This window comes from Alligator sinensis, unplaced genomic scaffold (assembly GCF_000455745.1).
Source record: "Alligator sinensis unplaced genomic scaffold, ASM45574v1 scaffold256_1, whole genome shotgun sequence".
In the NCBI taxonomy this organism is placed as follows: Eukaryota; Metazoa; Chordata; order Crocodylia; family Alligatoridae; genus Alligator; species Alligator sinensis.
In genome coordinates, this window is record NW_005842139.1 from 1,961,389 (window position 1) to 1,981,690 (window position 20,302).

General features: G+C 44.0%; 1 protein-coding gene across 1 annotated transcript in view; it reads left to right on the forward strand.

The window, feature by feature from the left end:
- The window catches only part of LOC102371221, a 76,730-nt gene that overhangs the window by 30,200 nt on the left and 26,228 nt on the right, over positions 1–20,302 (forward strand). The gene's annotated exons all lie outside the window — the stretch shown is intronic.

The window sequence follows — 20,302 nt, forward strand, 5'->3', positions numbered from 1 at the left end:
ACCAGGGCTGGTGCCCATGGGCGCAGGGATGGGACAGGTAGAAGAAGCTGCCCAGGGGGGACCATGGCTAGGCTACCTGGCATAGTGTAGGAGCCCCAACCCAGGGTGGGGGGTGCCACAGGCCTCCCCTCCTCCTCCCTCCAGCCTGTGCCGAGCCCAGACTCGCTCCACCACCACCTACATGTATTGGAGCCACCAAAGCCATCACGCTCTGGCCCAGGCAGGATGGGTGCAGCTGGGGGCCCCTCTGGCAGGGCCAGGGGGGTGCAGGTTGGGAGTGAGGGGCACTGGCAGGGCCAAGGGGGCAGAGGGCTGTGGGTTGGGACTGAGGGGCACTAGTAAGGCTGGGAGGGATGTGGCTTGGGAGTGAAGGGCATGGGCAGAGGCAGAGCACTGGCATATCAGGGGTGCTCAGCACCACAAAGCAATGGGGAACAGCCAGAGCTGGACTTGTGTGTGAAAGGGGCAGAGGGAAGCTCTGATTTTCCATGATAAAAAAAACAAATTCAAACTCCAAAATATATAGGTATTTAGAATAATGATTGAGGCACAGGTAGGCTTCCAAATTGCTTTAAAATTGTAACTATATCAATAAAACATTGTGTTAAATGGAGTAACAAAAGAAGGTGTTGTTTCATTTAAAAATCACAGAAAAGCATGGATTTGGGGGTTTTTAAATCAGAGAATTTGAGATTTTTATCAGAGAATTTGCAATTTTAAACAGAGAAGACCAGGATCCTGGATGAGATGACTGGCTCTGTCGATGTGTGGAAAGCAATGGATATGATATACCTGGATTTTAGCAAGGATTTTGATACCATCTCCCACAACATTCTTGCAAGCAAGCTAAGGAAGTATGAGTTGGATGAATGGACTATAAAGTGGATAGAAAGCTGGCTGGATCATCAGACACAGAGGGTAGTAATCTATGGCTCGATATCTAGTTGGCAGCCAGTCTCAAGTGGAATGACCCAGGGGTCAGTCCTCGGGCCAGTTTTGTTCAATATCTTCATCAGTTATCTAGAAGATGGGATGGAGTGCACCCTCAGCAAGCTTGCAGATGACACCAAGCTGGGGGGCGGGGGAAGGAGTAGATATGCTGGAGGGTAGGGCAAGGACTCAGACAAACTGGAGGACTGGACCAAGAGAAATCTCATGAAATTCAGTAAGGACAAGTGCAAAGTCCCACATGTAGGACAGAACAAATCCATGCACTGGTACAGGCTGGGGACTGACTGGATAAACAGCAGCTCTGCAGAAAAGGACCTGGGGGTGACAGTGGACAATAAGCTGAATGTGAGCCAACAGTACACCCTTGTTGTGAAAAAGGCTAACAGCATACTGGACTACATTGCAAAAGTGCTGCCAGCAGATCGAAGGAAGTGATTATCCCCCTCTAGTTGGCACTGGTGAGACCCCTTCTGAAGTCCTGTGTTCAGTTTTGGGCCCCCACTGCAGAAAGGATTTGGACAAATTGGAGAGAGTCCAGTGGAGGGCAACAAAAATAGTTAAAGGGCTGAGGCACATGACTTCTGAGGAGAGGCTGAGGGACCTGGGTTTATTTACTGTGGATAAAAGATGACTGGGGCGGGATTTAATAGCAGCCTTTAATTACCTGAAGGGTGGTTACAAAGAGGATGGAGCTGAACTGTTCTCAGTGGTAGCAGATGCCAGAAGGAGCAATGGTCTCAAGTTGCAGCAAGAGAAGTTCGAGGTTAGCTATTAGGAAAATCTTTCTTAGTAGGAAGGTAGTAAAGCACTGGAACAGGCTACCCAGAGAGGCTGTGGAATCTCCATTCTTGGAGGTTTTTAAGATCTAGGTAGAAAAGCCTTGGCTGGGATGAAGTTGTTGGGGATGGTCTTGCTTTGATTAAGGGGTTGGACTAGATGACCTCCTAAGATCCCTTCTAACCCTAATTTTCTATGAGTCTATGATTCCTGCTATGGGCTCAAGAATTCACACTGGAAAGGTTGTTCTGCCATTCTTAGAATATGCAGCAAATGTTCACCACCTGCCCAGCTAGTCCCAGACGCAATTATGATGGAGGGTCATGGAACACTCCATGGAAAAATTAAAATAAAAGACAGGCTACTCCTACAATGAGTATCTTTTGTAGAAGCAACTTTATTATCGGATGATAAAAAGCCTCATATGTAAAATTTCTTGCTCTGATAGAAGATACGATTTAAATTTGTAAAAGTTAGAGGAGCTGTCAGCTCTTCCTGAAATGTCAAGACTTGTGTGCAGATGATCTAAAACCCTTATCTGGAGACAAAGCAGCTTTGAGCCAGACTGGCAGCACAAAATAGTCCCAAAGGCAGTAAAATATGATAATTTGCCCACCCAGGGTAATCTTCTGGGGCATAGAGCTATAATAGTAGTCCAAGTACAAGTAATAGTAGCTCCTACATAAACTATTATAGTGGTTAAGGTGAGGAACATGATCAGGAGACAGGGGGAATAGCTTGGGTATCCCTACTTATCTCTAGTTTCTGAAATAGCCTTGGGAATGATGTTCAGCATCAACGACAAATTACAGCAAAGGATGGCCTTTGCAACAGAACATACATTTGGCTTAAAGATACTTTTGTAAACATACTGTACTACTTAAGTTTCATTGAGGGTTTGTCAGCCACAGCTCAGGATCTTGGATTTTGTCTTAAGTAAAAAATCACAAATAGTTTCGTACAAGTTAATGTATCGGTGTGAGGGGAAAAAAGAGCGGGGCCAGAGGAAAGCCCTGGGAAAGCCCAACGAGGGACACTCACCTTAGGTGCAGCAAGAAGCCTGACCGGATGGAGCAGGCAGCATGCTTCCACATTACCGCAGCATGTGCTCCCTGCAGATAGGTGGAAGGAGCACGCAAAAGGGTATTTCTGGCCCTGAAGAGGGGCAGTCAAGACAGGAGCACAGCTGGCAGACCAGAGAAATGCTGGAACCCTCCCCTGCTGATCATCAGAGATGCGTAGAGGGGTATGGGGGGAGCACATGCCCCCACCCCCCGAGATTGGCCGCTGCTGATGCTGCCGCCAGCATTTGCGGGCAGTCACAGTTCCCCCCCCACCCCCGCGCCACTCAACCTGCCCTCACCACTGACGTCACCATGGCTGCCTGCAGGCAGTCCCCGCTTGGCCCGCCCTCACCACTGACATCACAGTGGCCGTCTGCGGGTGGTTCCCACTCGCTGCAGACTGCAGGCAGTTGCCATGCCCCTCCCCGCCCTCAGGAGGTATGAGTTGTTCATGCTGCCAGTAGCAGGCAGTCGCCAGCAGAGGAAAGGGAGAGTATCCCAGAGGTGGCCAGTCGAAAGAGCCCCGTATTGCACCCTGGGGGCTCCTAGAGTATGGACCAGACATGAAAGAAAAAAAAACATACAAGAGGAACACTTACCCGCAACAGGGCCCAGAGCCATGAGAGAGAAGAGGGGAACCTGCGTGAGTTGTAAGTCGCACCTTTATATGGCTGAGGCCGCCCGGTGATGTCATCGGTAATCACTAGCCGTCAGGAACAAAAAGGATTGCTGGCGGAGGCAGGGGGAGGCAGGAAGAGAGAGAGCTGGCAGAAGCTCTCTACAGCACACAGTGACCAGTGTGCCCAGAAGGAGGGAAAGCCAGTGGAGGCTCTCTACAACGGCAGAGACTGGTGGGTGCAGGAAAAGGGAAAGTCTGGCAGGGCAGCAGCAGACGTGGCTCACAGTGCAGGCAGTGGTCAGCCAGAGCAGGAAGGACCGCGGAACGCTGGAAATGGGACACCGCAGATAATGTCGGGGGAGAGCTTCACAAACCACATTCAGTGGCCTGAGGGGAGCATTGGTCCAGAAAGATGAGCCTTAACTGACCCTGGCCAGATGACAGGTCATCGCCCAGAGCGTTATCAGGTACCAGGTGCGGAGTACTGATTGATGGGAAAGAGGGCGAAGAAATTTAGAGGAGAGTGATGAGAAGGCACCACCGTGTCCTAACGGTAGGGCCAGGGAGGGAACCAAGCAGATCCTGCCCAACTTGTAGTTTTGTTTTGTTCTTTTTTTTCCCCCCCTTTTGGAGGGGTTGTGGTCGCAGTATAGCCAACACCAGGAGCTAAGCCTCGAGTGAGGAAGAAGTCTTGGTTAAGGGCAGGGCAGCTTCCTTCCATCCCCCCTTTTTTTTTCTCTTTTTCTTGTTACTGATTTTTCTGTTTTCAGTTTGAGGTAGCCTAAGAGCAGGTACAAGCCCAGCTTCAGCCAGACAGGGAATCAGTTGGACTGCCATAGGTGAGAGCACTCCAGACACAAGGCCCAAAAAAGCATCAGGGTCACAAGAATGACTGCATCGGAGGAACAGCCGACTCAAGATCTGGTGACCTGCTGAAGGTTGGCATGAGGCTGGGGTGTAGGGGAGGTGGAGCTCCACGGACAGCTGTCTAGCCGACTACCTACCTACCGCTGAGGAACCCTTGGCGGTTTGCCCCTCCCACCCCCCAAAATTACATTCAAAGTTGTGGCAGGTGAGTCAGGTGATAGGTATCTGCCTCAGGGTTTAGAAGAAACCTCAGTATGCCCGCTACTGACTGTCTGGCCCAAGGCAGTACACAAACGGCTGTTCAAGGCCAGGCGGTCACAGAGAGGAAAGCAGATTCTCTAGGCAGAGTGATTGGAGGACCACTAACAAACTTCTGAACATGCTGCACCAGGAATCACTCAAAGATGGCTGGGTGAGGCTTAAAGTGGTGGAGTCTCCAAGCATTGGACCATGAGTTTTCAGGGGCATGGCTCCATTGTTTCTTTTATGTTTTTTTCCTCTTCTGTTGTGCTTTGTGGGGATTGTCCTTCCCTTCCCCAGTGTCAGGTAAAGCAGCTGGAGGGAGAGCTCCCCTCACATAAAAGTGCCTAGAGGTCCTAGCCCTGAAGAGTCAAGCCAGGGGAAGAACCCAGTGGATTTTTTTTTATTCTATTTTTGTTTGAGGGACAGAGTCATCCTTAAAGGAGACTGAGCTGAATTGATTGACCCAAGAACCTGGGAGGCATTTGACTTTGTTTGTTTTGGATTACCTATGTTAATATTTGATCAGGACCTTTAAAGCACTAAGCTGAGCTGATTAACCCTGGAAATGAGAGATGCTTTGAGTTCCTTTTTTTTGTTACTCACCTGATTATTTGATTGGGGCCTTAAAGGACTAACCTTGACTAGTTGGCCCTGGAGTTGGGAGAAACTGATACGAGGTCATTTGGCCTGGTAGACTTTAGATGGACTGGTCTTAATTGATGGACCTATGAATCCAGAAGTGATTGATTAAATAAGGAAAAGGGCCTCTGGTGGGTTCAAGTGAATGCATCTAAACTCCTAGGTATTTCTTGGGTCTGCCAGCACTGAGCTGCCAGTGGTGTTGGGCAGTATAAGATTTGGGCCCAACATGTGTCATCCAGGAAGTGTTGGGGTGGTAAGGTGCGTGAGAGGAGGTGGAACCCCCCCCAAAAAACCCTTTCAAGAGGCCCCACCAGAATCCCCACAGACCTACACATCCAGCTCCCAAGAGTTACAGAACACTAAGACATGACAGGCAAGAAAAGAACAGTGGAGATTGCTGGTGGCGGTACTGGCCTGTGCCCTGATGGTGTATGCTGGTAAGATGTCGGGTAAGCATGGGGCACAGCCATACAACATCTATCATTGCCAATGGCATCCCTCTAACCTCCTAGCAGATTAAATTGCTAGAAGTTAAGTATTTTGATTGATAGGATTCAGAAGAAAATGCTCCTTTGGAAAGTTCCATCAGAGCAGTTAGGACAAGGCTAAAGTCACATGGATGACTGGTGGTCTAATTTCTGGCTTCAACTTCAGCTTCTCCATAGCTTTAAGGAATATGAACATAACTGGATGATAGCCAAGAGAAAAAAAATCCATATTTCCACAGCATGCAGTGACAGCTGCCAAATGCATATTAAGAGAACTGGCAGTTAGGCCCAAATCCAGGTCAACTTGCAAGAATTAAATGATATATGTAAGAGAGGAATGGAAGAATCTATATTTAGTTGTTCTCCTACATTAGAATGAAAATGTTTTTCATTCTGGAGTATGCCAATCAAGTAATTTATTCTCAAGAATGAAACAGAATGGATACTATTTTGCTAAACAGTCCCATCTGTTTCAGAAATGCATACTCAGAAGCCAGAATATAAACTTGAACTGAGCTAGGTCCTCATGAAAAGAGGGGGGGTTTCTAATCAATTCCTCAATGATTGACAACTTCACAAACTTTTTTCATAAACATTATCTAATTTCAGATACTACAGTTTTTTTGACCAGTCATGGGTTATGAGACTGAACATTCTTGAAGACGGAATTCTCTTAGGAATCTGCATGGGGCATGGTGGTATTATGTACACATGATCACAGGTCCAAATATTGCTAGTACATCTCTACCACTTCCGTCTGGTTTCTTGAACATGAAGTATAATTCCATTTGCAGATCTGCTTGAATGTTCTGCAGTCATTTGTGTCTTACTGAATATGAAAGCATTAGCAATTCAGGGATATCAACTTCTGAAAGACTGTAGAAACTATACTTTTGGCATAACACTAAACACATGCCACTCTGTGAAGTTATGTATATTTACCTTATGTTTTCACATTGAATTATATGGCCTCCTTTTGTACCTTGGTTCTGAAACTCGCACATTGAAACAAAGTTTCTGAGAAGTGGTTTGGGATAAAAGGTACTATATAGATGTGTGTGTGTGAAATTATTGTTAAATTATTTGTTACAAATTAGTGATTTACATGTTTATATTGATATTTCACTGTTTTCTAAATTAGTGCCAATCACTAATTAAAAGTTAATGTATGAATTTCTGAAAATTCCATCTTATATAAAAATAGGTTTAAAAAGCAGCATTAAAAACTGCTTTTTAAACTGGAAAGAATGTTACCATTTCAAATATGCTTACACTTGTTTCCTGTGCTTAGATTTAGCACAGTAATAACAGTGACACAATTGCCAGGATGTATACTGTAAAATATAGTTCTCTATAAATCAACATCTAGCTGAATGACTTACACACATCCTACAGGATACCACAACAGTTCTAAATTGTTTCCTGTTAACACTGTGCACATATACTATAAGTTTTTAAACTGTGCTCAGCCTTTAATGTGGCACCTAACTAAGAATTCTGAAAAATTATATAGCTCTACAGCTATAAAATAGGGTATAAAGGTATAACTCATAAGTTTATTCAAAGAGTGCACAATGGAAATACTAGAACATTTCTACTGAAGATAAATATTTTAAACATATTTATAGACTTCCAACAATAAATATTTTTTTTTGCAAATGCATAAATGCTTAAATGGCCTCCAATATGTATACTAAGTCACTGAAAGAATCCATGATGGGCTTATAAATATGGTGGAAATTGTATATAAGATGTGAGATGTACTATTCTGTTTAGTATAGGATATTGTGTTTTGTTTTTGCATACACAATATGTACCACTGAATACCTTCTGGTAAACACCTGATGACAGTGTTTTCAAAACTTATATTTGCACATAAATTTAAAAAGGAAGAGAAGTGTGAATCTCCTTTATATTAACAATACATCACTTTAAAAAGGTGCATGGTTAGACTAGACCACTTAAAAAAGGAAGAATTGAAGGAATCTCTTGATTAAATATAATTGCCTTCTGAATATTTGAGTTAAAATTTACCTCCAATTCACCAAGTTCACCTGTTCAATGAATATGCACATTCAAAGAGCGCTTTATAGTTTTGAAAGTAGATTTTTAGACTAATGTTAATATTTGCACCAATTTTCTATCATACTGTAAAGTACTTTAAAACATCCTCCTGAAAGAATGAAAGGAAAATGTTTTTACCTAATAATATTTTTTCTGTGTTCATCAGTCCTCTAAATAGATTTCATTTAGCTTTCCAGTTGGAAGGCTGGTCCACACGGTCAATCATGGATATGTTTCAGGTCCACCTATTGAAGAAAACCATCACGATGATTTTTTTCTGGACTGAAAGATGTTTTCAAATAACAACATGCTGATTCTCTTTGTAAGGAGGCCAGACACCTCCTATTACACAGCCAGATCCACCAAAAAAGTCATGCGGTCTGCTAATCACCTGGATGCACCTTGAGCTGTCAGTCAACTCCCCATTCAATAACTTTTCCCAAAAAGGGGAGGTTGAAGACAGTGCACTACATGGCTGAGAAGTCAAGAGATGTGTTTTAAATAAGGGCCAGACTACTGCGGACTTAAAAACATCTGGCACTCTACCCTCCCAAAGGGAAGCATTGATCAACCCTTGCCAGCAATGCCCCAATCTACCCCAGCTGGCTTTGGCATGGATCCAGTTCACAACTGGTTGCTTGCAGTCCCTCAAGCACATTCTCTGCATTGGTGAGTGACACCAGCTGAAACCAGTCCACATAAATCAGACAAGACTGAGCTTTCCCAACCTTGAACTCACACTTCGTAACTGAATTGGTGGTCTTCAAGTGGTGCAACTTTGTCTGCAAAGTAGGTGGCACATTCATCACAGTGGACTATGGATGACTGAATTTCTGGGTGGAGATAACCCAGATTTACCAGGCTATTTCAGCATCTGGAACAATTCTGTGGGACAACACTTCGCAGATGGAATGGCAGCAGAAAAGAAAAGCATGTTCACTACTGCCACTACCACACCAGAGTCCTTTAAAAGCTATCTATGATATAACTTCAGCATGGATCAAGAGCCACATGTGCTCTAACAGCCTGCCGTCTTGCTTCAGCCATCTTATCTCCCCTACATACCAGGAGATCTGTCTCACCACAGCAGTGGGAAAGGATGCCTTGGTATCACTCTGTCTATGGTAGGGGGCCATGTGCTATTCCAGTTTGACCAGGTTATTGACAGAGTAGCTGTCAAGATCAGCAAGAAAATCCCTCAGACAGTTTTGGAATCCTACCAGCTCCACGAGTCTCTGAGGATGGACCAACTTGATTGATCCACCACCATAATAGGAGCATTGGGAGGCAGGGACCTGCACCTTTAGTTGTTCAACATGACAAGCATCTCAGCACATCAAATAATCAAAATCCCTGTTACCAGGCAGGTTCAAAATGTTAAGCCCGATGCGTGTCCCACCTCATGTTGGGCCAGTTATCTGAAATAGTCCAATCATTGTCATGGCCTCCCTGAAGTCCTACTCCATTCCCTTAAGAGCCAGGCTCAGCATGCATACTGAAGTCACTCAAGACATTAAGTCAAGATGTCCTCAACACCACTTCCAAAGCCAACTCAGAGATGTAGAAGAGAGCTAAGCTATAAAAATTGTTTGAAGGGGTCCTCCATATCAAGATGGGAAACATTTCTGGAAGGCATGCTTTAGCCAAACATAAGTTATGCTTCAGTCAAACAAGTTACTGATCTGCAGTACTGTGTCCAGTTCTGGACACTACACTTCAAGAAGGATGTGGATAAGCTCAAGAGGGTACAAAGAAGGGCCACGTGCATGATTAGGGGCATGGAAGACAGGCCCTATGAGAAGAGGCTCCGGGAACTGGACCTGTTCAGTCTGAGTAAGAGAAGACTGAGGGGTGAATTGATAGCCACCTACAAGTACGTCAGGGGTGAGCATCAAGATCTAGGGGAGCAACTCTTCAGGAATGGACTTCGAGGGAGGATGAGGACCAATAGGCACAAGCTAATGGAGGGTAAATTCAGGCTGGACATAAACAAAAAACTTTTTCTCTGTAAGGGTCACCAGAATCTGGAACACACTCCAAACAGTGGTGGGGCAGCCACCATCCTTGGAGGTGTTCAAAAAGAGGCTGGACAAGCACCTTGTTGAGCTCGTCTGAGACCAATAACTTCCTGCCCACGACAGGGGACCAGACTTGATGATCTTGCAGGTCCCTTCTGGTCCTTCGATTCTATGCTTCTATCTTGATATATGGAGACCGGGGGGGAGGGGAACTTTAGGACCAGATCCTATTCTACCAGTTATTGTAGGTGCCTGTCTAAGTCTGATTCAGTTCCAAGTCCCTAAAAGCTATGGACATTTATACAGGCACTCCAAAAGAGGTGGCACTTAAATTAGAATGGCTCTGAGATCCGCTCTAATTAAAGTGCCTGGAACATTTCATGTATCAACATCCCCGTGCTTAAAAATGGGAGTGGGGGGTGCTTTATCTAAAGCTAAAACAAGCATTTTTAAGTGTGGGGATGCTGATACACAAAATGCTGGAGTCCGCTGGAGTGCAGTAATTACAGATTAATCAAGTCTGCTCCAGCATGCTGTAATTACAGCACATCGGAGTAGCCTCAATGCTCAAGGCTAGACACCCTATGGTATTTATTTGCCTTCCTTTGTAACTTGCCATTGTTTTAGGTTTAGAGAGAGTCTCAAAAATGCGCCACAGAGGATAAGGATACATCCATCTTTTACATCAACAGTTTTTCAGGGATTTGAGTACGGGGTGGAATAGGATTATACTTAAAATGAGTTTACTTAGATGCCGAATAGTTGGAATATTTGGAATAGGAGCTGGCCCACAATGTTTTGTATTTGATGATCTAACAGTTTCTTCTGGCCCTAAACTCTCTGACTCTACTTTCTCCACAACCAACTCTTTGCCTTTGTCCACAACTTCCACGTGCAGAGAAGCATCTCCCAATTCCAGTCTACCAAGCTGTTATCCTCACATCATTCAAATTTGTCCTCAGAATAATTTATTTTCAGGTGCCCCAAAGCAGCAAGTTAATTATAAGAAGTCAGCCACATAAAAGCATATGCATTTCAGCCAAGTACAGTCTACCGTTGGAATAAATTTTAACTTATTTATATGTTGTTCCTAATATTTTATACCAAGGAAACTTGAAAACAAAATTAAATGTGGAACCAAGTATGGGTATATAGTAGTTTTAAAAAACTATATTACACAATAAGAAGGGTGTTGATAGCCCATTATATTCCCATATATTTAGCTATCTCTTTAAGATGTGGTGAAATATCCATTATTATATGGTAATTCCAATTATTAAAATTAATGTAAATACTGTGTTTGCAGTTCAGAGATGAAACATACAATTTTACTGAGGAAAAGAATAATTATTCGTCTTCTAATGACGTACATATATCTGTCAGTTATAATAAGCAGATATTATGAACCAAATGTATACTTCTGATTTACCATTTTTGGGTATTAACTTGTTAGCTGTGGCACCACCATGTGGACATTTACTAAAACATCTAAACAATTATATAATACCAGTAAAAGGTATCATAATTGTACAGCTATCATCTTCAAAGAAAAGTTCTAAGATTCAGACATATCTTGTTCAATTTGAGTACAGCATTTAAGGAAAGTTGAATAAAACATCCAGTTATGAAAATAAAATAAATAAAATAAAAGAATTAAAATATAATAGCATCTCTCTATTCAGTGTTCTTTTGACATTTTTTTTTTTTACTTTTTTTTTCTGTCATATGGAAGATGAAGACAAACCCAGAAATCATCTTCCGTGGATGTGAACTCACCAAAAAAAGGCATTATCCAAACTAAGTAATCAAAAGCTAATAAAAATTAGAAAAATATTAACAGACTGAAAACTCTGATAGTTAATTATGCTGCATGCTAAATCTATATCAAAGGAACATTAAACTCACTAAACTGAACACTCAAAATTTTAAAATGCTACAGTTAAGTTTAGCCTGACATCTCTACTGAGTCTCTTTAAACCAGGGGTGGGCAAGATGCAGCCCGCCAGGCCATTCTGTCTGGCCCACGAAGCCCCTAAAAATGTAGAAAATTAATATACATCTGCCCCTGACTGCCTGTCATGCAGCCCTCGATGGCTTACCAAAACTCAGTAAGCGGCCTTTCACCCAAAATAACTGCCTGCCCCTGTTTAAACACACTCATTGCCCTATTGAACAGCACAAAAAACCCTGTAAAATAGTCAAAAACAGGCTGTGCAATTCTTAAACCCTATATAAAGCTGTTTAGTAAAAAGACTTAATTTCCTCCAAAAAATTGCAACATTTTGAAATTGCTTTCATTCCAAAAAGTTGATCTTGCAAAGAAACGAATAAATAAATATATAATATTTGCAAGCACTGAAGCATTTTGTTTAGGCAATTTTAAAATAGTTTTGTTCCTAAAATTATGGTAAAAAACACTTGACTTCAATAAAGTCAAAACATTATATATTAAATATTACTGTTGAAAATGCATCATATATAGAAATATTTAAATTATAAAAATCACAACACAGCAAAATGTTTAAACAAAACATTTGATATTACTAAAATTAAGTACAGAGGTTGAAATGAATCATTCTGATTTTTTCCCATGGAAAGTATTGTTCAAGTCAACACACTCATTTTGATTTTAACAGAACTTCATTTGCTAAGGGAAAAATGTTTCATCATTTTTGCTCAAACAACTCATCAGAGGTTTAAATAAAAGAGCTTTTCTTTTATTTTTTAAAAAAACAAAAGCAAACAACTTTGCTTCATTTACTATCTATCTACCAAATTAGGCCAAAGTTCTGTATAACAGATGTATGTATCCATGTAATGCAGTGGTTGTCAACCGGAGGTATGCGTACCCCTCGGGGTACTTAAAAAGGTCATAGGGGGTACGCAGAATGAATGAGAAAAAATTACTGTTTTATAGAGGTGCACCAATACATTGGTTCCGTATTGGATTGGCATTGATACAAGAAAAATTAACTGTATCGACAGTTGGGTTTTTTTGGTTGATGTGCCCGATAAATGCCCTGTGCATGCACCCAGCCGCAGCGCTGCATGCAGGTGGCCAGGAGCACAACCTGGCAGTGTGAAGAGCAGTCGGTTCCAGCCAGTAAGTTGTTGTGAGGGAAAGGTCATGGGGGGGGCCGATTGAGGCCCCAGTGGTGAGTAGGGCTGGGGCAGAGGCAGGAGCTGCACAGCTGGGATGGGGTGTGGGATGGAGCTACAGCTCATCGGGGGGGCACAGGGAGGGGGGATGGCTCCTGCCACTGCATGCACCCCAGGAGGGCCTGGGGATATGTACCCCCAGATCTGTGCATGGGGAGAGGATGGGCTACCGCTGGGATCAGGGTGACTCTTCCCAGCAGGGGGGCTGGACTGGGGTTGTGCTCGGAGCAAGCGGCAGTGGCAGTGCTGGGAGGGGGGGCTATGGTGAATTTTGGGGTGGCTGCACTCCTCCCCCCAGTACACCCGTGTTACAGCGCTGCCACCAGCTACCCCAAGTGCAGCCCAGCCCAGCCCCACACTGGGAAGAGCCCAGTGTTGCTCTGGCTCCAGCCCACAGTGGCAGCCCACCCTGCCCCGCGCACAGATCAGGGGGCACATGCCCCCCACACCCTCTCGGGGTGCGTGCAGCAGTGGGAGCCTCCCCCCTGCGTCCGCTGGACGAGTCACTCGCAGCTCCATCCTGCGCCCCGCCCCGGCTGTGCAGCGCCTGTCCCTGCCCCAGGCCCAGCCCCACTCCCTCCCTCACCGCTGGGAACTCAATCTGCCCTCCCTCCTGTTAATGGTAACATTAAAAACAAAATATATTAAAGAGTACATGAGCTGAAACTCTGAGACAGAAGGGGGATACTTGTTAAAAAAAAGTTGAAAGCCCCTGATGTAATGGAAAACATTCATAATACAGACACACAGTATGACGGGAATGAGGATGCATGGATAATCTTAATTCTGGCACTTTTTGGTATTTTCTAACTTTTGAATGCTTGACTTAACCACTTTAATGTTCTTTCTATTTTAGTTCTTTGTATCTAAGCTCCTAGTACTTTTTTAAAAGCAAACTCAACTAACAGGCTCCTTCATGTGGAGTTATACTAATCTATAATGATTCGATCTGCAGCACAGACCTCTACCACTCAGCGGCAAGCCAACCAGTTGTTGCCGAGGGCAAACCGTGCAGGGGAAAGCCGGGTGTGCATGTCTGAGAGCAGGGGAAGGGGCCCTGCAGGCTCTAAGAGCCAGGAGGCGGGGGCAGAGGTTCTGGGGGCGGGGATGGGGACTGTGCAAGTTCTGAGAATGGGGATGGGGGTCCTGAGAAATGGAGTTGGGGGGAGGCAGCACCCTTACCTATGCTGGGAACTTCTAAACAGTAGCAGCTAAGCTGCTGCCACCAAAAGTGCTCTGCTCACCTGGCTGTTGCTCTTAAAGCAACAGAACCTGGGAACTGCTTTGGAGTTCCTAGCATAGCAATGCTGCAGGAGCAGACTTCTGGGGGGAGAAGGGGGGCAATCCTGTAGGTGCCCCTCTTGCCCACACCTAGTTACACTACTGCTACCACTTGATCTAAAGAAATAACTAATATTTGTAGTTATGTGAACAAGCCAATAGAGGGAGCCCGCACACTTTTTAGGTGGCTACACAAATCTGTTGCTAGACAGCAGAGGGTAGTCAGCCGTCAGGCAACCTATGTTCTGCTTTGACTGGAGGGGAATGTAGTCTAATAGTTGTTCACAGCACAGTCAATCATGTATCTAGTACATTCATCTAGAAAGGCTGCACTCTGAAATGGATGAGACCTGCATCTGTTTAAACTTGGATTATATTTTATATTCCAGCTGCCAGATGGGACCTTTCTGGCAATCTACTAGTTATGCTACTGCAATATGAAGGAAAAAAGTTACAGCCTTGGCTAAGTTTTCATAAACTGCTATATTGGGCAGTCTTTGGATCCCATATGCATAAAGCTTGCTGGAATTGGACAGCATCCAGTCACTGTCTCAGGCACATTTTTGGAACCACATATATCCGGTACCACATCAGAGAAAGCTGGACCAGTGGTCCAACTGCTGTAAGACAAGTACTGAATCCCCAAATCTCCGCAGTGGCTTATGCACGCTATCCCAAGAACTCCATCATCAGGGGCTCTCCAGTTTAAATTACCACTTTTTGGGGGGTATGGTGTGACTGTTGAAGAAAAGAACATTCAGATTTTGCAACAGAATTCCTGAGACAGAAATAGCTTAAAACACAGCTCAATTCATGCAATTTTCTTACCACTCTTGGGACTCTGGGGATTTCAGTATTCTAGGTGGTCCAGCCCCCTCGCTCCCTCGCCTCCTGCTTCAAGCTTGCATTTTGGCAATAGTCTCTCTCCCATTTGTTAGAGAACATCTCTTTTTAAAAACAGTTTGCAACACCTTTCCCCCTTCTATCTGCTAGGGTTTTTCCATTCTCTCCATGAGTCATTCCAGTAATAAGAGTCATCAGCAAATCAAAAGTTTTTAGCCTGTGCTTCCTACTGTCCCATAAGGAAAGGGCTATTCATCTGCTCATGGCCCTCATTGCCCTGTTTCAGTTTCTTTGATACTGTGTTTCTGCCCATAAAAAGGAGGATTTAGAGTAAAGAGAGAGAATTCATGAAGTCTAATGGAACTCATAAGTTTACACCAACAGATTCCCCAAACTTTCACAGAGGAAAATGATACTTACCTGCTATGTAAAGTAGGAATATAAGGCCCAGATCAGTAAAAAGGTCAATGAAGTGCAAAGAATTATCAGCATCTGACCATGAAAGAGCTGAGGCTTGACTTAAGTGCATGATTGAATTCACCTGGTTCTCCACCCACCTTTTTCCCTGCTAAAAGGCAAGTTACTCTTATCTACAATTATACATTTGCGCATACCCCACAGGAGGTTTAGAGACCAGTAAGATTGCTGTGGGGCAGGTTCACACCCACTGTAGACTGAGTGTTAAGAAACTTTAGCAGTAATGTTTTTGACTTTAGCAAAATAGCTATTTTTAGGGACTTAACAGTCTGCAAAACCTGGATATATCATGACTAAAGGTACATCCTAATAACAATAATTCTCAGAAACAGCTGACCTACTTTTGCTATAACTTGCAAAAACCATTAAGTCTGAGGAAGAAAACAAGAATGGAAATTTCAGACCAATTAAAATTGGCAGTTATATGCATATAAATTAATGATCTTATAACTGATAGCATTTGGTACACTTTATTAATCATTATTAATTTCAAGTAACATAAACTGTTAGGTCTGTTCTGGTCCACAAAAGTCTATAGATACAAATATCCCATCATAAGGGATCACTGAGAACAATGATAGAATTTATTTTTCCAACACTTGATCACAAGTGTAACTCTACTACAAGTTAGATGGCCTTGTCTCTCTGATTGGCATGTTTGGGATAATAAAGGAATTTCACCCCCTGGTCAAACTGGTATGGACAGTGAGGGGTTTTGCCTTCCTCTGTAGCAGGGCGTGAGGGGATGGCCCTCTTCCTTGGATCTCTCAGATTAATTGTTAACAGACTGTACAACAGCAGGATACTGCTGCCATTTCCCCCTTATTTTACCTGCAGCAGGTTGTGGTGCTTTTGCTGTCTTTGTGCAATATGCTTTAAAGTTTGTAACTGGCTTGATTGTATAGTTTGAGGAATGGGTTAAACGAGCACTTGGATGGGATAATTGGGATAGGGATGATTTTGTCTTGAGCATGGGGTTGGACTCGACTACAAGGCTGCGTCCAGATACGTGTGGATGTTTGGTTCCCTGGGGACAACTAGCGGCAACGCATCTTGTGCCTCTGCTAGTTGTCCCGAGGGAACGCCTGTGCCACGTGTGCTCTGGTGTGCGGCAATTTACTCCAGGTGGGGTAAGGGAGGCTGGGACCAGCACTGGGCTGGCCCCAGCAGCCTTACCTGGGGCCCTGGGGGCCTCCCAGGGCTGCTGCAGTGGTGATCCTGCTGTATGGAGCCTGGCCGGCAGGAGAATGCCACTCCAGCTGGCCAGGCTCCAGCTTCAGGCAGTGCATGCTGCCGCCGCATGTGCCATTTCACTTTTTTTTTCCATGGGTTTTTTGACCCCTGGGTATCCCAGGGTCAAAAAAATCCTCCATGCTGCTCCCTTGCAGCACAGAGAACAACTGACCATGTGGTATGTGGCACCGCAGACGTATCTGGACGCGGTCCAAGTGACTAGAGGGATGACACCTATGACTGAGTGTTTGAAGGATTGTGAACTTATTGTGTATATATTTACTTTATTAAAGCAAAGTCATGTTGCATCTGTATTAAAAAGGGGGATTTGTATGAGTTTATTACATTGGCCTATAAGTTGTCTAAATGTCTATTAATGAGGAAAACACTAATTATGAGAGGCTTACTCTTGTATTTGGATGCAAAGTAAATGTAAAAAAATCAAGATATTGGTTTATTAAGTGAAAAAATAGATTGCTATAATGTTAAGATTTGTGTTTTATGCTTCAAAGCGCCAGGGCACTCAGAGCTAAGGTTCCCATAGCAACCTTTATTGCCCTCTTGCCTGCATGCGCCAGCACTAGCATAGGTTTTGGAAAATTAGTAGATCACAGCTTTTGGAACATCAGATCATAACATGCCTGGCTGCCTCCATGTTCTCTGAATCCTAACAGTATCAAATTAATACCTATATGTAGAATAACCCAATTTTTAGAGAAGGAAGTATAACTTGCAACACAAATCAAACTAAGAAGTGCTGTAATAGCTGTTTTATCTCATAAAGAATGACTGAAATTATTTAAAATAAAACAATAAAGCTTGTATAGGCACTTCTAAAGAACTCTTGCCAAATTTTGGCCCAATGCCACAATACAGTCATACAAAAGAATTCCCTTAAAAATTAAATTTTAGAGGAGAAATGCTGACATTTATTGGATTCTAGAATCATAGAAAAGTAGGGTTGGAAGGGAGCTCCAGAGGTCGAGTCCAACCCCATGCTCAAGACAAAATCATCCCTATCCCAATTATCCCATCCAAGTGCTCATTTAACCCATTCCTCAAACTATACAATCAAGCCAGTTACAAAACTTAAAATATATTGCACAAAGACACCAAAAGCACCACAACCTCCTGCAGGTAAAATAAGGGGGAACTGGCAGCAGTATCCTGCTGTTGTAAAGTCTGTTAAAAATGTATTTGAGAGATCCAAGGAAGAAGGCCATCCCCTCATGCCCTGCTACAGAGGAAGGCAAAACTCCTCACTGTCCATACCAGTTTGACCAGGGGGTGAAATTCCTTTATTATCCCAAACGTGCCAATCAGAGAGAGAAGGCCCTCTAAACAGGAACCTCCAGGTTTTAATCACAGCAGGAACAGTGGCATATCTCAGTCAAAATCCCCAGCCTTGGCTGCATCTAACATCCAGTGCTTCCAAGCAAAGCAAAAATCCCCAAGCACCTGTAACAGGAACAGGTAGGGGGAAAAATCCTTCTTGGTTCCATGTGGTGGCCAGCAAAGCCCAGAAGCATGGGAAAAACCAAACACACTCGATTCGGCTCTGCAACCTGGGGACAAGCATAACTCCAACATTGTACCCTCTTTCTGGACAGCCAGCACTCTCCTTTCTGTATCCCTTCGAAAAACTTATCCCAGCTCCTTTAACCTTCTTTCATAAACCAGTTGTGGAGCTCTGCTTCATCCTCCTGCTGCTGAATATGGTGCTCTCCAATATCTACCTGTTTCAGGCAGGATTGCTCTTCTCATTAGCCCCAGCAATCCCTCTGTTGTTCTTACAGAGCACAACAGGAATAGATCATCCCTGACCAATGTTTATCCAACATTTTCTTGAAAGCCTCCAATATAGGAGATTCTACAGCTTCTCTAGGCAGTTTATTCCACTGCCTCGCTGTTCTAGCAGTGAAGAAGTGTTTTTTTTCCCCTGATATCCAATTTATACCTACAAATTGAACAGGACCTAATTCAACAAACTACAGTATGCTAGATTTTGGGTTTTTTTCGAGTACACTACTGAACACTAATTTTCTAAAGCCACATTCTGATCATCAGGAAAACATGGAAAAGCTTTCCAACTATGAGGACAGTTAAGTATTGGCACAAGCGACCTAGAGAAGCTGTGGAATCTCTATCCCTGGACATTTTCAAGAGTAGGTTTGACAGACACTTGGATATGTTAGTCAGGGCTGATCCTGCCTTGAGCATGGGCCTGGATTACACGAGCTAATGAGGTCCCATCCAGCCCTATGTTCCTACGAACCTACAAACAGGGAAAATTTGCAGGAGACAATTGCAAAGAAAGGTAGCCAAGGAATAGGAGAAATGTGATATTTTGAAATTTCCCTTTATTTTAGCAACATGTTCTGGATTTCAAGACATTTTTAATCATAATTATATTGTAAACCAAGGGGAAAACCTTCCTTTCTTTTCTCTCAGTGGAGGGGAGAACCAAAACAGTGGAACTTATCCAGGACATAGTAGGAGTGCTAGTTTCAGAACATGCTTTCCTTTCACTTGTCAAATCTTTTCTTCAGTTCATGTTAATTGCACATTACATTTTTTGAAACAGGGTCCAGGAGCCATGCTGGTGCAAATTAATGACAACTGGATTAGTATGATAGTTCACTGCTTTCTCCACTACTCATGGACACAAGGGACCACCCATGCAGATTCAGCTACAGGATTTAGGCCTGAATGTTTATATAAATGAACTAAAAATGGCTGGTAAGCCAAAACCAGTGGTCAAAAGAACAGCTGGGGCTCTGGAGATAGGAAAGGGAAGAAAGAGCGCAAAATCCAGGAAACTCACACATGAGTAACTAAGTTCAAGGGCATTAGGTCCACATTAATGAAACAACCATGGGGCTGCTATATATTATCTGCTAATACGTGCCAGTCCTTCATGAATAATATCAAGCAAAGTTAAACACATGCTTCTTTATTCAGCCCAAAGGTGTTTCTGCTACTGGGGCTGTACCAGCTTGTAATTAAAGTGTGGGACTCGTTGCCACCAGATGTTGTGGATGCTGACAGTTTGGTCAGGTTCAAAAAGAGACTGGACTGGAGGAAAAGGGGCATCCATAGCTATCGAGCACGGGAGATCGCAGCACAGCTTCTGAATCAGAGCTTCCAAGACCCTAAATCAGCAGTTCCCAATCTGCGTTACACGTACCACCAGTGGTACACAGACAACCTGCCAGTGGTACGTTAACAGATGTATTATAATTACTTTATATGACAACAGTTTGCTGGTGGTACTTAAGGTCGTGAACGACGTGTGCCCCTGGAGGCTGGGGGGGCACGGCGATCACCCACAGGCGGCGGTGTCGGCGGCAGGGACAGGCTGAGCGGCTAGCTCCTACAGGCGGCCGCGGCGGTGTCAGCAGCAGGGCCATGGTGGTGGTGGCAAGCAGGAAGCTCCCACAGGCAGTTGCGGCGGTGTTGACAGTGAGCTGAGCAGGGAGCTCTCACAGGCGGCGGTGGTGGTGTCGGCGGCGGTGGTGTCAGCGGGGAGCTCTCACAGGTGGCAGTGGCGAGCAGACCACCGGCAGCGTTGGCAGC